Source organism: Caloenas nicobarica, chromosome 3, assembly GCF_036013445.1.
Source record: "Caloenas nicobarica isolate bCalNic1 chromosome 3, bCalNic1.hap1, whole genome shotgun sequence".
Taxonomy (NCBI): domain Eukaryota; kingdom Metazoa; phylum Chordata; class Aves; order Columbiformes; family Columbidae; genus Caloenas; species Caloenas nicobarica.
The window spans coordinates 59,592,453-59,611,833 of NC_088247.1; the positions used below are offsets into that span (position 1 = coordinate 59,592,453).

At 41.4% G+C, this 19,381-nt stretch overlaps 1 protein-coding gene across 11 annotated transcripts in view; it reads left to right on the plus strand.

Annotated features, from left to right (window-relative positions):
• Window positions 1–2,389: 2,389 nt before the first annotated feature.
• Window positions 2,390–19,381, plus strand: part of EYA4 (EYA transcriptional coactivator and phosphatase 4) — a 160,061-nt gene continuing 143,069 nt past the window's right edge. For 6 of the 11 annotated variants that reach the window (XM_065631768.1, XM_065631774.1, XM_065631775.1 and 3 more), the window contains exon 1: window positions 2,390–2,894. The gene's annotated coding sequence lies outside the window, so the exon portion shown is untranslated. The other 5 variants (XM_065631771.1, XM_065631777.1, XM_065631772.1 and 2 more) reach the window with 4 other exon arrangements.

Genomic DNA, 19,381 nt, shown 5'->3' on the forward strand with positions numbered 1-19,381 from the left:
CTGACTCAGTATTGAACCAGCATAAAGTGTATATCACAAGCACTGCCTTTATATAAGAGGTAAAACCGAGGATACGGAGCACTTGCAGTCATTAAACACCCTATGGTAGTTTTTGCAAGTGTAGGAGTGCCTGGCCAAATACCAATCTAGATAATTACATCCTGCCTACTTACATTCCCCTGTTGCTTTAAATGGGTAAGGTATTATTCTTCTATTCTTGTGTAAAAGTGGATCCTACAGCCCTTCCTTGGACTCTGTTAGGACTATTTCTAGCACGATCTTCTCCAGGCAGGGCTCTATATGGTCACACGGAGTCATTTATATGACTCAGTATATTGTACTAGATTTTGGATTTGCTGCCTTCTGAAATCACTGCCACTGAGCTCACTGGAATTCACTTCAGCCCAAAGGCACTGATTTAACTAAAATCATCATTTAATTCCTGCCTGTGAAAGTCATATTTACAGTAAATCACTGTGAAAAAATAGTGTTTAGTTATGAGATCAGTTTCTGTAGGACTTCCTTTGGTACACGTAACCCAGGCCACACGCTCATTAGTTTTGTGCATGATCCTGCCCACTCTCACCAAAATCAACAGCAAAACAGCAACATGTTCAACGACAGCAAGGCCAGGCCGCCTAATGGGAGACTTGCCTTGAGTCTGTACTGTGTAACTGCAGTGCAACTCTTCCATCCCTCCTCCATCTGAAACATGTTACATCGCACAAAGATCATACCTAATCTTTTAAAATCAGCTATACCTTATGTTTTAAGAGAGGGTGCAACAGATGGCTAAAAGCTTGCTTTAAAGTGGTATGTCTATTAAAACAAACCATGTTACTGGGGGACTCTTCCCCGTAACAGGAATTCACTTCACTGAAATACAATGGAAGGAAACCAGACTTCAGAAAACCTTCATTATTGTGTTTTGGTACCTCACATTAGAACGCTGCTGTTCACAAAAGTCTTCTCAAAAGGAAGGAGTTGTTAGCTCATTTCCCTACAGAAGGTGCCTGTTAGCAAGATGGGTGCTGCCATTAGTCATGACTGTTACTTTTGCAGCAGGGTTGTCAATCACAATTATTTCCTGCAAATCTGAGTTTCCCCTCCTGCCAGTTACTCTCTTGACTCTCAGTTTCAAAATTCACTTCATATTTCTGGCTTGTCCTATACTATGTCAATTTCAAGGCTGGCTTTTGGGGGCTTTTTTAGTTTAAATGTTTTTTTAGCTGTATTTGTGTAGGTCAAAAGAGTTTTCCAAGTCTGTTCTCTTTCTGAGTGGCGACTCTCCCAAGACAGCAAATACAGGGTTTTTGTAGACTTGTTTTCATGAAGATTTAGTCATCTTAAGTCTGAAATTATTTCGGAGAAAGATGACCACACTAGTACAATTTGTTGAATGCAAATTATGAAATTTAAAGGCAGACAGTTTGAGTAAAGATGTGCTTCAAATAGCATCACTGGATGTAAAGTAAACAAATAGAAGGCAGGTAGGAAAGAATCTTCCCAAATCAGTACTTTTTTTCCTCATTTCCTTGCTGACCTCAAAAGTTTCTGACATTCAGTACTTCTGAAAATCAAGACTCTCCTCTCACAACACCTTCCAGCTATAGGAATTCTTTTGAATTTTTGACTTACACTCTTTGGAGAGTGAAGTTACTTGAGAGAAGAAGGGTGCTGCAGCTGGTTGAAGAGCCATCCAGTACACTCAGTGAAATAATACGAGGTATTACAAGGTGAAGAATAAGAGTATGAAATGTGACTAGGCCATTAGGGATTTTCTTCTGCTTCCCCATACGAGGTAGCAAAGACGACCAAAGACAGCTGCTGAATTTCCAGCAGAAAAGAGCATTCCATTTCAAAGCAGGAATGGACTTTGTCTCCACCCACACTGACCAGCTTGAGAGGAAGGAGACGTGCATCCTATAAAAGGGTACAGCAACAGGTCCCGTTGTGTAGCACTTGATCAGTCTTCACATATTTCCAATCCTCACAAAAAGTCAGGACTGCTTTACAGTGTTGGTTTATCGTAGAACAAACAAAAGGAAAAAGTGAAGTGCCGACTTTGGTACCTACACTCGAGCGGATTAGTGCTAGCCAGCCGCGGGCCGATTTGTGACCCGCGCCCCTCAGGGTTCTCCCCTTCTCCCATCGCTACTGGCTGTAGCTGCCTGGCGCACACCACGGGTTAGGGAAGGTGAAGGGTCCAGCCTTGAGCTGCGAGTTCGAGGACAGAGGGACGGGCGTGCAGGGAGGTGCGAGACGGCCGCCCCAGCCAGGACACCCGCGGTCCGTGCCCGCCGCGGTGCGGAAGGGCCGGGGCGGCGGTGGCAGCGCAGGCGTGCTGAGCGGGGCGGCCCGCGGGGGCGGCGGGCGGGCGGCGGGGGCAGCCCCGGCGGCTCCGGCTCCTGAGCCGAGCAGGGGCCGGCACAGGGCACAGCCCCGGCGGCACCTCCCGGCACAAGTGCAAAGCGGCGGGCCGGGGCTGCGCTGGCCCCTGCGCTCCTCGCCTCTTACCTCCCCGCTCCCGGGACGATCTTTTGGGGGTTACCTTTTCTTAGCAAAGTCCCGTCCCTCGCCAGGGAAACTTTCTACGCGCCTGTGCGTTAGAAGCAACTAGTTGCAGCCGCTGAAGTGCGAGGAGTGTTTGGCTTCTCCCGTACCAGCCTCCTCCTCCATCTACCTCCACCCCCCCCCAAGTCTCCCCTCCCGTTTTGCTCCGAGTTGCGCTTTATTTGTGTGTGGAGAAAGGGGGGGGGACTTGCAGAGGGGATGTCCTGTTTTTGCCAGAGGAACAGTGCAAAAGGGGAACCTCCGCTCGGAGAAGTGACGAGAATAAATAAATAAGGAGCTGCCCTAAAATAACGGTAGCGACATATCTCGGCAGCGACAAGGTGAGTGTCTCTCTGACTTCCCCGTCCCCGAGTTTCCCTCCCACCCCTTTTACTCAGAGGTGGAGGAAACCAGTTCCCTGTCGCATGTACATGTGTCCGTGCAGATGAGCTTGTGCGTGTGCTTGTCTTTAGGGTTTATTTAGCATTGTTTTCGTGTTGGTCCGATCACTAAAATAAAGTTACTGTAAAACAAACGGGATGGGAAGGAGGAGCGGAGCCGTCCATCACGGGGCAGAGACGGGCTTTTTGCCCCCGGCCTCACGCGAGTTTAGTTGCTAAAAAAACGGTCTCCAGGGCGGACGGGGTGACTTTTTGCCCGTCCAGTGGGATTTTCTGCTTCTCTCCAGGTGACAGTCCCTGCCGTTTTGGCCTCAACTCTCTTCGACTGGTTGTTACTCTGGCCGCTGGGGTAAGCCCCGATACAGGCGCAAGCCGTGCCGGCTGCCACTGCATTGTTTCCCGCTTGCGCCTCCCGCCCACCCCCGTAGCGGCGGAAATGGGGGGCCCGTGCTGTGCCCCGCGAACAGCCGGGGGGATGCTGGCCCGCCTGGGCGAGGCGGGAGGCAGGCCGGACGGGAGGGCTCAGTGGGTCGACCTGCCACCCCGCTGCGCCTCTGAGAGCCGGGGATAGAGCTGGAGCCGGCGGCGGCGCGACCGGAGGCTGGGAGGAAACAAGTTTTCTGGGGGCGGGGAGCCTCTCCGGCCAAAGCAGCATGAAAACACGCAGGAATGGTAGCGAGCCCCTTCCCGAAACACGCATTTCTGCCAGGGAGGCGAGGGTTTGGGCAACGCGGGGGGTGAGGCACTTCGGCCGGGACCCGCAGGCACAGGCTGCGGCGGCAGAAGGGATCGGTCCCCCCGCCCGCCCTCGGGCCCCGCTCTGCTCCAGCCGCCGGCAGCGCTCCGGTCTCCCCCGCCGTTCCTTGTCCGGGCGCAGCACCGCGGGCGTGAGGCGCTCGGGGTGCCGGCGGACGGGGCAGGCTGCGTCCCGGCCGGGAGCCGTCGCTGGGGCTTGGGCAGCCGCTTTCCCCGGTGTCCGAGGGGAGCGGGGACAGACCTGCCCGTTGTTTTTGTTCCTCGCCGTTTCCTCTCCCTGAGGGCTCCCTCCTGCCCTTCCTCTCCCCCGCCCCGTCTTGTTCTTCTTGTGGTTTGAAGACGAAACGGTGAGTTTTCGGGTTGTCCCACCTCGCCCCCGCCCCTGCCGCGGGTCCCCGCTGCGCCAGGGGACTGAGGCACAGGAAAGCCCCAGCGCGGGGGTCCCACCGCCCTTTCCGCCGGCGATGCGGAGTCTTGTGTTTTGGTTTGAAAGCGTTTCCACGTGGGGAAGCCTCTGTCTGTGTGTGTGTGTGTGTGTACTTGATCCGCGAGGAGGTAACAGGATTCTCCGTGTTCAACCCCAGTAGGCTGTTGGCCATTAATTTGCCTCTCCGGCTGTCATTACAGACACTTCCAAAATCAGATGCCCGCGAAAAAGCGCCGTCTGGGTTTCACACGGCTCGGGCGGCGCTTCTCCCCGAGGCCCGGGGGGCAGCCGCCCGGCACCCACCCGCGGGGGAGCAGCCCCGCGGCGCTTTCCACCGAGAAGCGAAAGCGGGATCCCACGGCAGCGCCGCTGCCAATCAGTAATTGGCATCTAAAATTTCATTTACCTTTATGAAACTGCCGCGAAGAGCCAAGTAGGTACGGCGCTGCCTTCCCGTTATCCCGCGGGCAGGATTTAAAGCGGAGCACACACAGGTATATCGCGTTTATCTCGCGAGTGGCGATGTGAAATAGCTGGTATTTACAAAAAGTCCTGGGAGGCACGCAGTACCAGACCAGGGAGCTCCTTGGCCGATTCCAGCTTAAGCATGAAGTCATGCTAGAACAGTAAGAAACCCGTATTTTCAGTTTTCTGATTTTTATTTTACCTGTTTCACTTGCTGAGAAGAGAAAGTGTATCTAAGATAAACTAATCAAGAGTTTAGATTTAGAGTGAAGTATACAAAGCAAACATCTTTTCTGTATGGTAAATATTTCTTTTTGGTCTGACCCCAATGTTTATTTGTTATTTGAGGAGTGTACTTTGCATTAAAACTGAGGTTATATCATTGTTTCATTTCCATAACACTCGAAGGAGAAGTTTCATGAAGTTACAGCGGGTTTGACTTTTTATTCTAGTATTTCTAAAAATGCTGCTGACTAACAAATGTTTGCATGCCTACAATATGTATCATACTGTGAGTAAAGTGGAAATACAAATTGACATGTCTGTCCCATCCCTGTGATTATTCTGTGTGCTTGACATCTAACATTAGCTGGGCTATGTCCGCAACAACTTTTCTTGCTTTCTTTTGAATATTCTAGTATTTATGTTACCAAATGTTCTTCAATCAAATTTAATAAAAGTGAAAGAAGAATATGTTGACTAATCTTTTATGTATCTTTGTGCCGATACTTCAAATGCAGTTATAAACTATGTGTGTATCTGGTTGTACTGCAAATAAATTTAGTTGAAGATTACTCTTGCCAGATTTGTGTTTATTAATGACTTAACGACACTTTGCAATAGAAATTTATTCTGCTGTACGGGTAATGCCAATAGGATAGGTAAGTTCTAAACAAGGAATTTAATGTGTGGAAAACTGGTGGGTTCCCAGTTAATTGGAGTTCCCAGTTAAAATGTTTCCAACAGGGCAACTAGAAATACAGCTATAGATAGTATCCTGTTGCATATTTTTAGCCTCTGATGCAAGCTTTTAGAGCTACTCTCTAAACTTTATGCAACTTTTACGTTTCAGTCCTAGAATTAAGCAACGTTAAACACCAGCATTTGGTACGGGAAAGGTACCTGTCTATTCCCTTGATGACCTGGTCATATTGCATGATGTTCAATGCAGTCTTCCAGTGTTGAAATTTAAACTGCTTTTTCCTCTATTAAATATGAAAGTTAATTCAGAAAGAAGAAAGAAATTCCTGGAATTTCTGTCAAATGCTCTAGGACACAACTACTAATGCTTTTTGTGTTTTCTTTCTTGAAAGAAGATTTTATTAACTTAGGGTAAAACAGGTTTCCCTTTTTATAAGGAGAGTATTCAGCATACTTCTATATTGCAGCTGCTGATCATATTTCATAGAGCTGTTAAAGCACTTAAAACCTAAAATTAGGTACTGTCTGGTAGTAAATATTTCAAATCACTCCTTGAAGAAATAAATAGAGAAATGAGCTTTAACAAAAAAGATATTTTGAAATATATTGTTGAAAAAACATAATCTTGCTTCGCTTTTACTTAAAATAATGCAATTACGTTCTGAATCACTGATTTCAACACGTGTGCCTTTTCTGTAAGTTTTTTTCATCTCCTGCACTTTTATTGTGATTTTATACTGACTTTATTTGATACATAACCTGGTACTTTGTTCAAGCTATGTTTACTGTGGCAATGCTTGTATTAATACCTATCAAATTAACTTCTAACATTCCTGTACTTCCAGTGAATATTCTTCTGATACTAAGACCTGAAATGTAAGTTCCCTTGCTTCCTGGTATGCATGTTTCTTTATGGCTTTTAATTGCAGGAGGTGTATACTTGCTTTTTTTCCAGATTTAAGATGAGTTAATTTACCAATTAGCGTTTTAATTTTTTTTTGGTGGTAGTTTATGTTTGTCTTTTAGTTGGACATAGAAATAGGTTTATTTGCTCCTTGTCATTCATTTTTAATATTGTCAGGGTTTGCAAAAAAGCATGCGAACTCAGAGGCATCAGACTAGCAGACAGTCAAGTTTATCAAGGTTTTTTTTAAAGATTTTGAAAGCTCAGTGCTAAAGCAAGTCTCATAGCAGAAACACTCAGAACTCCATGTTTTTTACTTTGTACTCGAGAAATGAATGTTATTTTTACTATCCAACGTATCTATAATCTTGCCATTTTGCATTAGAAAAGCAGTGTTTATATTGTGTACATGGAAGAAGAGTTTTGATATCTGGTCATCGACTGGAGAGGTTTATAGGTAAACTTTTAATATGTGGTGTTAACGTAATATGTGTGCTTTTTTGGATTTAAATATTGTGTAAATGTGTGTCCAACTTAACCTTTTCTGTCATTGAAAAGTGCTAATTGATCTTGCTGGCCCTGACATAGTAGTATAGTTTGATATTTGAAACCTTTCAGCTTTGGCATGGCCCTTTAATCACCCCTGAGATTTCAGGGCATGGTTCTACTGAAAGCATAAACTGCTACTCTTTTAAGATGAAATAAAAATCATTATTAAAAATAGATTATCGTTATGGTCTTTTAAAGTCAGTAGATGTTTCACCTATCAAAGCACCAGGCTTTACAATATACATTAAAAACTTACTGCTTTACTTGTATGCGTTAGGTGACATTTTAGATGTTGCTGTAGAGAAATCAGATTTTTATGAAATAATTTTTTTGGCCAAGTCCACACTTCTGTGTTGCAATGTTATTAAATCTGTCATTAAATCAGCAGTGCTTAAAGGAACTTGGATGCACTTTGCAGTGTGAAAGCTCCGATGTCAAGAGTGCTTATCTGTCAAGTAACGAATAAAATTTATTTGAAAAGGCAATAAAACGTACATTTTTAGTCCACATTGTAGGTTGTAATACTGCCAGAAGGATTCCTTTCGGGATGTCTGTAATAACTGGTGAAACTATTTGCCTGGTGAAAACTATTTGAAAGCAATTTTTTCTTTTTGTCTCTAAGCCTGATAAATGTGTCGAATAGCTTTTTGCTTTAATGTTAAACAATAAAATTACTTCGATGATTGATTATCCTATATCAAAATGCATCACTGGGCAGTCTCACTCACAGGATTGTATATAGACTAGTTGCCAGACTTTTGAGCACAACATCAGATGCCAATGGCTGTCTGAGGAATACTAAAGTTTAAGCATTTTATTTTCAATTTGTTTAAAATTTCTTCATGACAAGGGAAGATTATAATGAGGAGTGGTTATCTTCAGAACCTTTGGAGGTCCAGGTACCAATGAGACTAGGATATATTTGGTCTTAAGCTATTAGGCTCAGGTACTAGACACTACATTCTGATTTAGACGGCAATTACCATGGATTTGAAAAGCAGGAGTTTGAAGGTTTTCTGTGCTAAATTCCTTTGGGGTCTGTGTCACTTTCCCAGAACTAAAAAAAAATAAATAAATAAAATTATGGTGATCTTTTGTTAAGCAGCTGTCCATAGATGTACAGTGCAGCGAGTAATGTTGCAGGACTATGTGTAGGGCTGTTTAATTGGATGTAATTTAAGTGCTGTCTCTGAAGAACCCGGTCTGTCTGGGCTGACTGAATACTGCGTTGTTACACCAGGGTTGCCTCCTATTGTGACTGGACTACACAATTTGACTAATTTGGAGCAGCAAATTGCAAAAAGACCTCCCAAGGCAACCTGCAAAATATTCACATATAGAAGACTAATTTTCATATAGCTGATAAAGTTTTACTTACATATTTAAATTTAAATGTACTAGGTTTTTCAGCAACATTAAAATATATTACTATTGTGACATGGCCCAGTATAAGTTGACATTGTCAGCAGTATAAAAAATTACTGCTGCTTTTTTTTTTTAATTGAATAGATGCAGCAAGTAAGTATGCTGCTCTTGACACATATATAATTAAACCACAAAAACCTACATTAAAATAGCATGGAGAGTCTGAATGAGACCACAAAAGTAAAAGAAATACAGAGCTGAGTTTGCAACTTTTCAAATAATTCTCCTCTATGTGTATATAACTATTGAAATCAATGCTGGTGCATGAGGTAATTTGAAACTTAACTTGATGTTTTGTGCCAGATCCTTAGCTGTTGCAAATTGTAGTAGGAATGTTGAAATAACTGGAGTGGTCTCATGGTATGCCAGATGAGTATCTAGTCCTCTATTCTTAGTGCAGTCTGGTTTTTGGGGGAGGTATTGTAGAATACTGTGTATATGTGAGATCACATATATGGAGGAGTGATCCTGCAATCCTTAGAAAAAACAAAGGCAACTTAAGTCCAAATCCTATATTCATGTTTTCTCCCATTTTCAGATATTTTCATACTCCTGTTTTAGAATATATATTTTTATTTATTACAGCACTTTATAAATGACCACAGAAATGCCTTTTACAATAATTGTATTCCTGAAAATGATGCAGTTAGAAATATTATTAATTGGCTACGTTCTCTTAATTCCTTTCAGGCAACTTTGTTGCTCATAGCAGTGAATGTTCAGGTTACTTTTACTCAGAGACACTTCATGAATGCCAAGTCTATTCAATGAAACGTGTGAAGTCTGTTTACCATGTTAAATCCCACCTGGATATTCCTTTTTATTCACTTTAGTATATTCCCAGAGAATCACAGAAAATGAATTTCACCTTTCTCCCAAATGACAGCAGCTAAACCAGCCTCTGCACATTCCGGTTTATGCATCCTGAGATCACACTGTATGTAAGGTCTCTCTTCCAGCTCTCCTGAGTGTCCCAGCATAGACATGGTTTCAGAAAACCAGGCACAGCTCAGGCAGCTTATGCATATTTCCTCTGCCAAGTTCTAGCAATGCAGCTCAGCCTCAGCCTCCTGTCCCTGTTCTGGGCTTCTTAACACAGAGAACTAGGGAGCTGGGAACTAACAGGGCCGAATGGTGTAGAGGTTTTACAAACAGAATAATTACATTCTGGGAAAGCGTCTCCAAAATAAAATTTTCAGGTTACCCCAAGGCAAGATTTGGAACTGTGCTAGGTTTCCCAAGTGGGAAGATTAAAGTACTTTTCCACTCAGCCACCTATTTTTATGTTTATTCTAATCCGGTGTGAAGGACCTGGTGTAATGACTTGGTTCAGTCAGTTGCTCCTTCAGAGAAGCAATTTTTGTGTCCAAAGCACCTCCTGAGTGCTGAGCTCGCTGTGCAGCACTACGGCTACGAGTAACCTGCAATAAGAGCAGGGCCTCTCAGCTAAAATGGCCAGCTGATGCGTTGCTTAGTAATTTCTGGTAGCTATTTAGCTGTGATTCAGATTCACCTTGTTTTGCAACTTTCTGATTATACTGTAGCCTAATTTCTCCAAGGGCTAGCTGAGTAGTCAGAGTTTTGGTTTAAGAGAAGTGAAATCGAAGGAGTTACTCCTTGATAGATTTGAAACTACCCAGCTTTTTGGGGTCTTGCTTAAATCTGCACTGAGGGAAGTCCAAGATCAGGACTGCAGCTTGAGAGACGCTGTCAAATCAGGACTAAGCCTGCGGCAGTTCAACTGTAAGGTCTGTAGGAACAGGGCCATCATTTTGCCCTGTTTTTACATAGTTTGCTAGGGATACTGGCTCATATAAGCAGTAATCCCAGTAATCTGCGTGTGACTTGTTGATGGGTGTGACCGACTGAATCTGAAGTTCCTACGTCCATCTGTTTTCTGTGGCAGAGGACGGACGAGCGCGAAGCTGTGGTTTCACGATTGGTGGCAGTGCTTCTTGAGCAGCCCTTCAACCCCTCCTCTGCCGGCTGCTCGATGAAGCTGGATCGGTTCCTCGCCGTGGTTCACAAACAGCTGTGCTGGCACCAGGCAAAGGTCGGAATGAGTGGCAGCACCCGCGCTGCTGAACCTGGCACCGGCGCTGCAGAAATAGCTGCGGAACCACAGTCTCCGTTACCTAATCTGCCACCTCTATTAACTGAAGCGCAGGGTCAAGTCTGCGGGATAGATGGAATTTTTCAGAACGAAAACATTGTCTACAAAAATGATCCCTTGATATTTAATCAAAAGGTTTTGTTGATGCGTTTTTTTTTTAACTAAAACTAAAGTTGCTGCAAATAATTTGCAGATATATGTGCAGATTAAAACAATAGAGGAAGTTTTGGTACCTTTGCAGGGTACAACTGTGATGTTCTTAAAGGAAGGCAGGAGTTCAGGTATGATAACAGATGCTAGAACTTCTCCAGATGTGTGCACTGCTGTCCCAAAGCTGGGCTCACAGGGTACAGGCACAGCGTAACTCCATTAGAAAGAGAACATCATGACTGAGAGCTGTGGCACTCATGATGGGCTGCATCCTTTCGCCACTGTTCCTGGGGAAAGAAGTGGAATAATTTCTCAAAAGTGGCCATTACTTAACTGTCACTGTAGACAAGTGCCTAATTTATGGCAACTATTTTTTATTAAGTCTCCTCTGTCACAAAGTATTAACTTACATGCTATCGTGTTCCAAATGCCTGTTGTATGCTGTTCCCATATAACACTAAAATATACATGCTATACCACATCATGGGTTTATGAACAGTCGAGCATGCCAAACTAGCTGTGTTATTTTTGATGTCAGTACAAGTTTGATTTCTAGAGATAAGAATAGTGATGTAATAAAGTTCTGTAAGAGTTCTGAGTTGACATAAATTTTTTATTAATAAACTCGAAGGATACAAAATTGACTTGGCACACATTAAATAGATTAAACAGCAAACTAAAGGATGGATTTCAAAAATACTTATTAATTAATCTTTAAAGAGGACACTATTACACAGAGTCTTTCAGGGGATGGTCATCAAATCAAAACCTATTTATTATTTTACCTGTGACACAAAGATGAGTAAGTTCTACAAGAAGTAATACCCTTGATTAGATCAATTGCTGACCTAATAAAAGAAGTCTTTTTTCTTACAGACTTTCTTGTATTTCTGTCATTAGACTGTAATGCCTACAGTACTGCTACTACAAAATATGCAGGAAGAGTAAATCGTGAAGAAAGCAGATTGCTAAGAGGAGTCTGGCTTGTTCAGTAAACTGAGAACAAGCAAACAGTATGTGCTTCAGTACAAGCCCTAAAAAAAACAACTGGAGGCCACAGCAAATGATCAGGATGGTATCACAGCCAAAAAAGGAGTAGTAATTATTTTTAAAAAGTACTAGGCAGGGTAAGAGAGGTTACATTACCTGTGTATATAGTGTGGGTGCAGCTACTACTGGAAAGCAGTACCCTCTTTTAGCTTTATAAAGGAAGCTGGAAAAACAGAAGTTGCAGGTATAAGACCAGAGGAGTAATTAAACAATTGGAAAACATGTTGTGCAGGCGATGAGGAAATTTTAGTTCACCAAAGGAGAAAATAACATAGTTTGATCACAGCTAATAAATATCTAAGTGGGGGAAAGGAAATCTGGTAAATGATCCATTGTCAAAAGAGTTGTTTAATTAAAATCTGAGAATACCTGTTTTTCAGAATTACTTTCTGTAGTACTCATAGTGCTGGCTTTGAGCAAAAGAGACTGGCCTGTGAGATGACGAGCAGTTTCATGGACTTCATGGCGTTTCAGATGCGTATCGGGACTGCTGATGGGCCTGGAACCGAAATGAGTGCAGACAGCTCTCGTGAGGATCAGCAGCATAAAAAAATGTGGACTACACAGCACTTCTAATACTTGGTTTAGAGTTTTATTTGTGCTGGACAAAGGTGGCACATAGGAGCATTGCTGCTTTTCATTCATTATGTTCTGATGGTTTCAGTTTAGCTTGACAGCTGTGGCGCATCAGTGTTAGGTTTGATGAGTAAAAATTGTCCTTACGTTCTGTCAGAAACCACCCGAGCTGTGCGCTGGTTCCATCAGGAGTTCCTTATTCTGGAACGGTTTTGCATTCACGTTTTGTGTTTCCTGTTGTTCAGCCACTCCTTGAGAATGGAACACCTTCCCAAATGCAGTATTTAGATGTTACTGTCAACTTTAATTAAGGAAAAGGTTGCATTTCTCCTACCAAAACAGAACCAAAGTATCCAGATTTATTTTCGGTGGCTTTACTTTTATATTTCTTTCTGGCATTTCAAAATGTTCCACTGGAGAACTTTATGTGAAACACTTGCAGTCCCAGGAGTGGCAGCTGCCGGCCGGGGTAGGCAATGATGCTGACAGCTGAAAAGGAAGGGCAATCTGCGAGCTTCCTCCTTCATCGGGACGTTTCTAGGAATCTCAGCTATTACTTCAACTTCTTCAGTAACTGTCCTTGCGTGCTCATACTGCTGAATACACTCTTGAAAAGGTGGCATGGCTTTTTAAAGCAAATAGGATGTATAGATATTATGCTGTCACGGCTTTCATTTTAACATGCAATTGGATTCCTTGGGGTAATTTATCCAGCCTTGTAAAACTGCTGCTTACTTTTACCTGAAAGGTGTGCTCATTTTTATGTTCTCCCAAATTCTAAAATGATAACTAGGGTTTCTGTTTTAGAAATAACCTCTGTTGTTACCTTATGCTATTTTTGTGTTACAAGGTCGTTTTTTTAAATGTGTGAAAGGTAAATTTGACACGTCTTTTTGGGGAGATAAAATAATAAATAATATTTTCAAATTGACAGTGTCTCTTTAAATGTTCTGTCTAACCAAGCACAGCCTTTTCTTTTTGTTTTCAGTGGCTTGTTTATAAAGAACTGAAATGTTTTATTTGGTTTGTTTTCAGGTATTTTCTACAAAAAAGAGAGGGAAAGTGTCTGAGAAATTAACCAAAATATGCTGTGTCGTAAAAAGAAAATTCTTCCCCCTAAAAAACCTAGTTGTTCAAAACATTTAAACGGCCACCTAGTAGGAAAATAAAAGTAAATTTTTTATTGAAATTTTAACCGAGTGTGCTCCTATCTGTGGCATATTTGCATTACTTTTTTCCCCCCGTGGGAACTGTCTGTATTTTTGGTAAGGATCGTGTAGGTTTAATCAATCGTGAGTTTGAAAATGCTACATTTAATTTTTTTTGCAAATCAATTTCCCTTTATTTTTCAGGGAACACAGTGGGATTGTAGATTAGATTTGTTTACAAACCCAGACCAGAAACAGTCTTGGCATTTGTTATTTGGAATAATCTGTAATTGATTAATCTGGAATGAGTCAGAAGAGGTCTGTGTTGCTGCATGCCTTATCGAAGCATGAGTGAAGAGGTCTCTCACAGTTGGGAAGCCCCCAGGCATGAGTGAATTTTGAGCGCTGGTTTCCATCTTGGCAATTTCATGGTATATTCTGCAATGGTAGGTTAAGGGAGCAGTTGCTGAATTTATGAATCTGTACTCTGAAATTCTTAAAGCTAATCCTTCTTATTTGTTGCACAGGTATGGGATGGGAGTGGCAGGCAGAGTAGGGGAGTCAGTTTTAGCCATATTTGAGTAAAATTGGTACCCAGTTTTACAGGAGAGAGAAATGCTGCACTCAAGTATTATTTCACCTGAAGTAATGATACAGTGTTTCCAGTTGTCTACTGTTTGCCAAGAAGTCTTCCTGTTTTGCTGTTTTCCCACTTGTTTTATTGGATGATGATGATGGGTCAGCAGGCAGATCTCTTCCCATAGACCCTTTCTGTTTCTTACCTGTTTTGCATACCAAACTGATGCAGAGACCTCATGGTATGTGTTGCTCTGCTTTTTTGTCTTGATGCCTGCTTTTGACTGGTATCAAATGGTTTGGATTTGCAGTAGTGTGACTTAGGTAGAAGTACCTGATGCAGAGTGGGAATATAATCTTAATTTTTCTTGAACAAAATGTCCACAAATACCACACAAGCAGTGCCATCCTTCAGGAACCTCAGTTCAAGGAAGAAAACTACACTAAACTAATGATTATACAAGTGTTCACCAAAGGCCATGCAGAATTTTCAAGACTGTGTGTAACAGATGTGTGGTGACCGGCATGAAAGCCGATTATTTGACTTGAATTTTAAGAGGTTTTCAGTGTATTACAGTTTGGTTGCATGAACTGTGTCTGTTTTGATTGCTCTACATAATGTCTGGCATGAATTCACATGCTCAGAGAGGAAGTTAGAAGTAACAAATTATGTCCCAGTTATAGACGCATAATTTTTAAGGGGAGGGAGAAAGTAAAAGAAAACCAGATGAGCACAGACCTGTAAGTGCCTGATGGCTGTTAAATACCTGTTCCCTGTTCTTAACATGCATGATAACACTGTATGGATAATTCTGTTGTCTCAAGATGTGGAAATGGCTGAGTTGTGTTACCAGGAACAAACACTCTGTCACCTCCAGCAAGAATAACAGGCAGATCCTAAATCTTCTGCGAATCTGAGCATTGGGGTTATCAGTGTCCTGATGATGGAATACCAGGGATTATGGAATACCAGGATTTTACTTTTAATTTGTAGGGTTGTAGGGTTTTTGTTTGTTTGGTGGCTTTTTGTTTTGTTTTGTTTGTTGTTTGTTGTTGTTGTTGTGGTTTTGTTTGTTTTTTGGTTTTTTGTTTGTTTTTTTGGTGGGGGTTTTTTGGTGCTAGTAACTTCTGACATTGCACCTTGAAACTTAATTGTTTCAGAAGCATGGTTTCTATATACATTAGAATACATATTGTATAGCCGATATATATATTAGAATATATACTGTATACCCAGTTTAGATATTTGCATGTCGTTAGGCACATCCATGCCGGATACTGGGCTGGGATGAGAGTGCTGGTCAGGTCCTGAAGGGTGCTCTTCGCAGCCCCCTCTGTCTCACTGGGTTGCCGTCACCCACGCATTTTGCTGTGACAGCGAGGGCTCTCGTTTATAGAGGAAGAGGTTGGGTCCATTTGCTTTCAGCATATCCTGGAAATTCCTCCTGTGTTCCTTCCCTGTACACAAGTAGCAGGGCAGTGTGCATGGTTGTAGTAGGCAGGAAATTCATCTGTGCTCAGAAGCCTACCCAAGTTGTGTGGGTTGTTGTATGAACTCCTAGAGTAGTTCTGATAATCCAAAATAAGGAATAATGTATTTTCTCTATTTAAGCAATCCATCTGCAAATTCAAATTGATGTTGGCAGATGCTCAGCAGAACACAAAACCCAGCACAGATGTTTGTCCCCCCACCAGGGCCTTCTGGACATGCTGAGAGCCAAACCACGCTGTGCCCTGCGGATGGCATGGCACGGCATGGCATGCTCTCCTTGCAGCTACAGAGCAAGGGCTCTGAGTAAGGAAGGAGCTCAGCATTTTGGAGGCCACTAATAGATGGAGAAGGGGGTCCTGCATGTGCTATGAAAGGTTCCAGAAACCCGTAAAACTTCTCTAAGGGTAAAATTCTCACCCTCACCAAGCTGAAAGTGGACTGAAACCAAACTGATTGGAAGAGAGTCGTATCTAACCCTCTAGAGATGAGGCTCTGAGGGAAAAAAAAAAAGGTATTAGAGAAAGAGGAAGGGAAAGATGGACATTCCATGTTTCCCTTAATTCTCTAGACTGTGGAGCAAGATTTGTTTCTAAAATGCAATGTGAGTTTTTTAGGAAGCTCATTCACTTGCCTTGATATCAGGAGTTGGAGAGCAATTACCTCAGCTAAGCCTAAATATGTATGCAGGATTGCCCGACCACTTCCACTTCCTGTTAGAATCCTGATTAAGAGGAATGCAAAAAGAAAAATTTGAGGGCTAAAAAAAATTCTGTATGCTTTCTCTCCACCTAATAGTTTTCCTCAGAAAAGCAGTATATGTATCTGACTAGGTCATACTGTCAGGATGGCTTACTTGCCTTTTTAACTGTTTATTATGTTTATTGTGTTTAAAATTTATTAGTCATTTGCTCTCCTTGAAGTTAGATATAGATTATAATGTTTCTTGTGTTTTTTCCATTAAAGAATTGTTTATATTACGCTTGACACTCCTTTCAAGAAAACGCACTTGTATAAGAGAAAACACAAAAGCCTATGAAGCTAAAATTAATTAACCATGAAAATTATATCAAGCAATAGCTTTTCTGAGATTATGTGAAGAGCTGAGTTTTCATTTTGCCTTACCGCAAAAGATAAGAAAATTGATATGTCTTCTTTTTCTACAAAAACAAGGACAGACAGTGATGTCAAGTTTCTAAAAAGCCCTATGGTTATAATTTTCTCTTAAAAGTGTTAAATTAATATGTTTTTTCTTATTGACTTGTCTGCTGATAGTTTCACTTGAGTTTTGAAGAAAGCTAGGTTATAAAGCACATCAATCTCATTCCTCATCTGGAGCATGGATCTTTCTTCTTTTCCAAATGTGATACTAGTAGGGACTGAGAAAGCTGTATGTTTTTACTGCCCAAAATACAGTTTCCGATTGTAGATATAGGCTAAGTTATAATTTTAATAAATCAGCATTTGGTTTCCTTTTCTTCAATTTGGGTTATATTTTATCTTTTTCACATGAGACTACAGGTAATATGCATGCAGAGAACTAGAAGAATGTTTTCCTAAGTAAGAAATGATTGGGTGTTAGGTGGTGCCTTTTTGTTGTTGCCTGTAATGTCTCTTTGGTTCCTTCAAATAAATGAGTTTCATGGGAAACAACTAGCATGAAATCATCTAATTCAGTGAGACTGCAGTGATTGTGCACTAGTTCCTTGCAGGGATTCTCATAACCTGCCTTGCATAACCTTTCATGCCTCGAATGTGCTTCACTCTCCTCGGATGGTCTGTGGCAACAGCGCAGACCCAGGCAGAACCTTGCCTGGGGCTGGCGGAGTTCAGACCCCAGCTCATTTGTTGGCATCATACTGCTGCACGTCCTGCATGCATGTAGTTGCAGTTATAAGCACTAAGTACTTCTATTATCACAGGTTTTTGAAGCAGAGCACTAGAAAATGAGAAATTGTTTTATTTGTGACTGCTTCTCACTTAACATTTTGACTCTCAACCTGTGGCTGTGAGAAAAATGATTTCTTCTTTCTGTCTGAGAGCTAATTGTGTTAACCACAGCAGTATCCTTTCTGTTTATTCTCTAGGCTTCTTATCAACACATTTTAAAATGTAAAAACAATGTAGTAAATTTGACTAGGATCATGCTGCTCCTGTATCATACTACAAGAGTGTCATTATGATATAACCTCAACAGTAGTAGGTGTTCTTCAGTTAAAAAAGAATAAAAAGAATCTGACAATGTGCTTAAGGGGATTATTATGTAAAAAAAAAAAAATGTGGTGGAAAGTGAGGACCACCCCCCCCCAATAATTTCATTTAAGAGGACCAGCTCCTAGTGGACCAAGACAGGACTTTCTTCCTCAGTTTTTGGGTCAAAGTGAAAGGGAGGATAATTTTTCTGATGGCCAAGCTCCTCTTCCAGATAGCACATTTTTCTTGGAGCTCCATCTCTCTATCTGGCTGACTAGAGGGCCTGAAGCAACTTCTGAAACACTCTTGAAAAATGTCAAGTGCTTTAAGGCTGTTTTTTACCTGTGAACCAAGCTTCACATTGTGGCCAGAGCTTATGAAAGTTGCAGCACAGGATCTTATTAGACATCCCATAAAAAATGAAACTGCCTCAGTCAGTTCTTTATTTGTTGCAAACCTAATTTTCAGAAGAAATCATTACAAAGCAAGAGATCATGTCCTTGCTGTCTTATATTTTCAGTCATTTACAAAGCAGTATGCAGCAGATCCTCAAGTAGTTTTTTACTTTTTTTAACTTGTGGATGTATCTCTGGAAGGAAACACATGTTTTTCCTCATGGTCGAGTCCTGGAAGTTGCAGTTTAAATTTGATGAAGTGTTTTATTCCCCGAGATAAAAATAAATAAATAAAAAATTAGATTTAAATGCATTTGTTGATGAGGAAAGTCAGGAATCCTCCTAATTAAGACATTTCTTAGAAAGGTAAAATTTTTATCTGGGAGCATAAAACACTTCATCAGTTTTAAAGCCACATCTGCAAGGACTGGATCAAGAGCAGAAACAGGCATTTTTCTTCATTCTGGCTTGTCTGTGAGTTTAAGACTTTTAACAACAGTTTTAAAAAATATTTAAACCCAGTTAGAAACACTTGCAATATAATAGGGATAAGAGTCCCCTCCCTCCCTCTGTTTTTAATCTGGTTCCTTAATGGGATAAACTACAAGGTTGAATTGGTAACTAGATTATGGCCCCATAAAACAGCACGAGGTTACTATTATCCTTTAATTTTATATCTTTATTAGGGAGTAATGTTGGTCCTATTTAAATCACTGACTTCTCTAATGGTTTTTCTCCTCTTTTATAAATTTATAAAACTAAACCCTGAAGGATTTGGTCTAAGTGCAATTGGCATAACTGCCATTATAAGAATCATTGTGTTAGCAGTTGGTTATAATCAGCTGCTTTAACAGGGCTCAAAATGTAGCAGGATTTAGCTGTTGATAGGCAGAATACAGATAAAATATTAATTCTGAATTTTATTTTAAAAAACTCCATTTCCAGTAAGAGTATTCAAATTTTGAGGCAGTGCGAAAATGAACAACAGAGCCCTAGAAACTGTTATAATACAGCATGTTTGTGCAACGGATATATTTAACACATTGTGTTTTTCTGCAAAGATTAAACAAGCTTATTTTTGTTTTGCAATTCAATAAAGTAAGTTCAAAAATTCGTGAAAGTCAGTCTCTCTTAGATGGTGGCTTATTTAATGATGCATTCCAGTGAATACATCCACCTGAATTTTGGGACACAACACATCTATTCTGTATGAATCATAGGGAGTTCTTCACAGTAAAACTCCTGTTGGACTTACATGGTCAGAATGTATTTAAAATATTGATACACTTT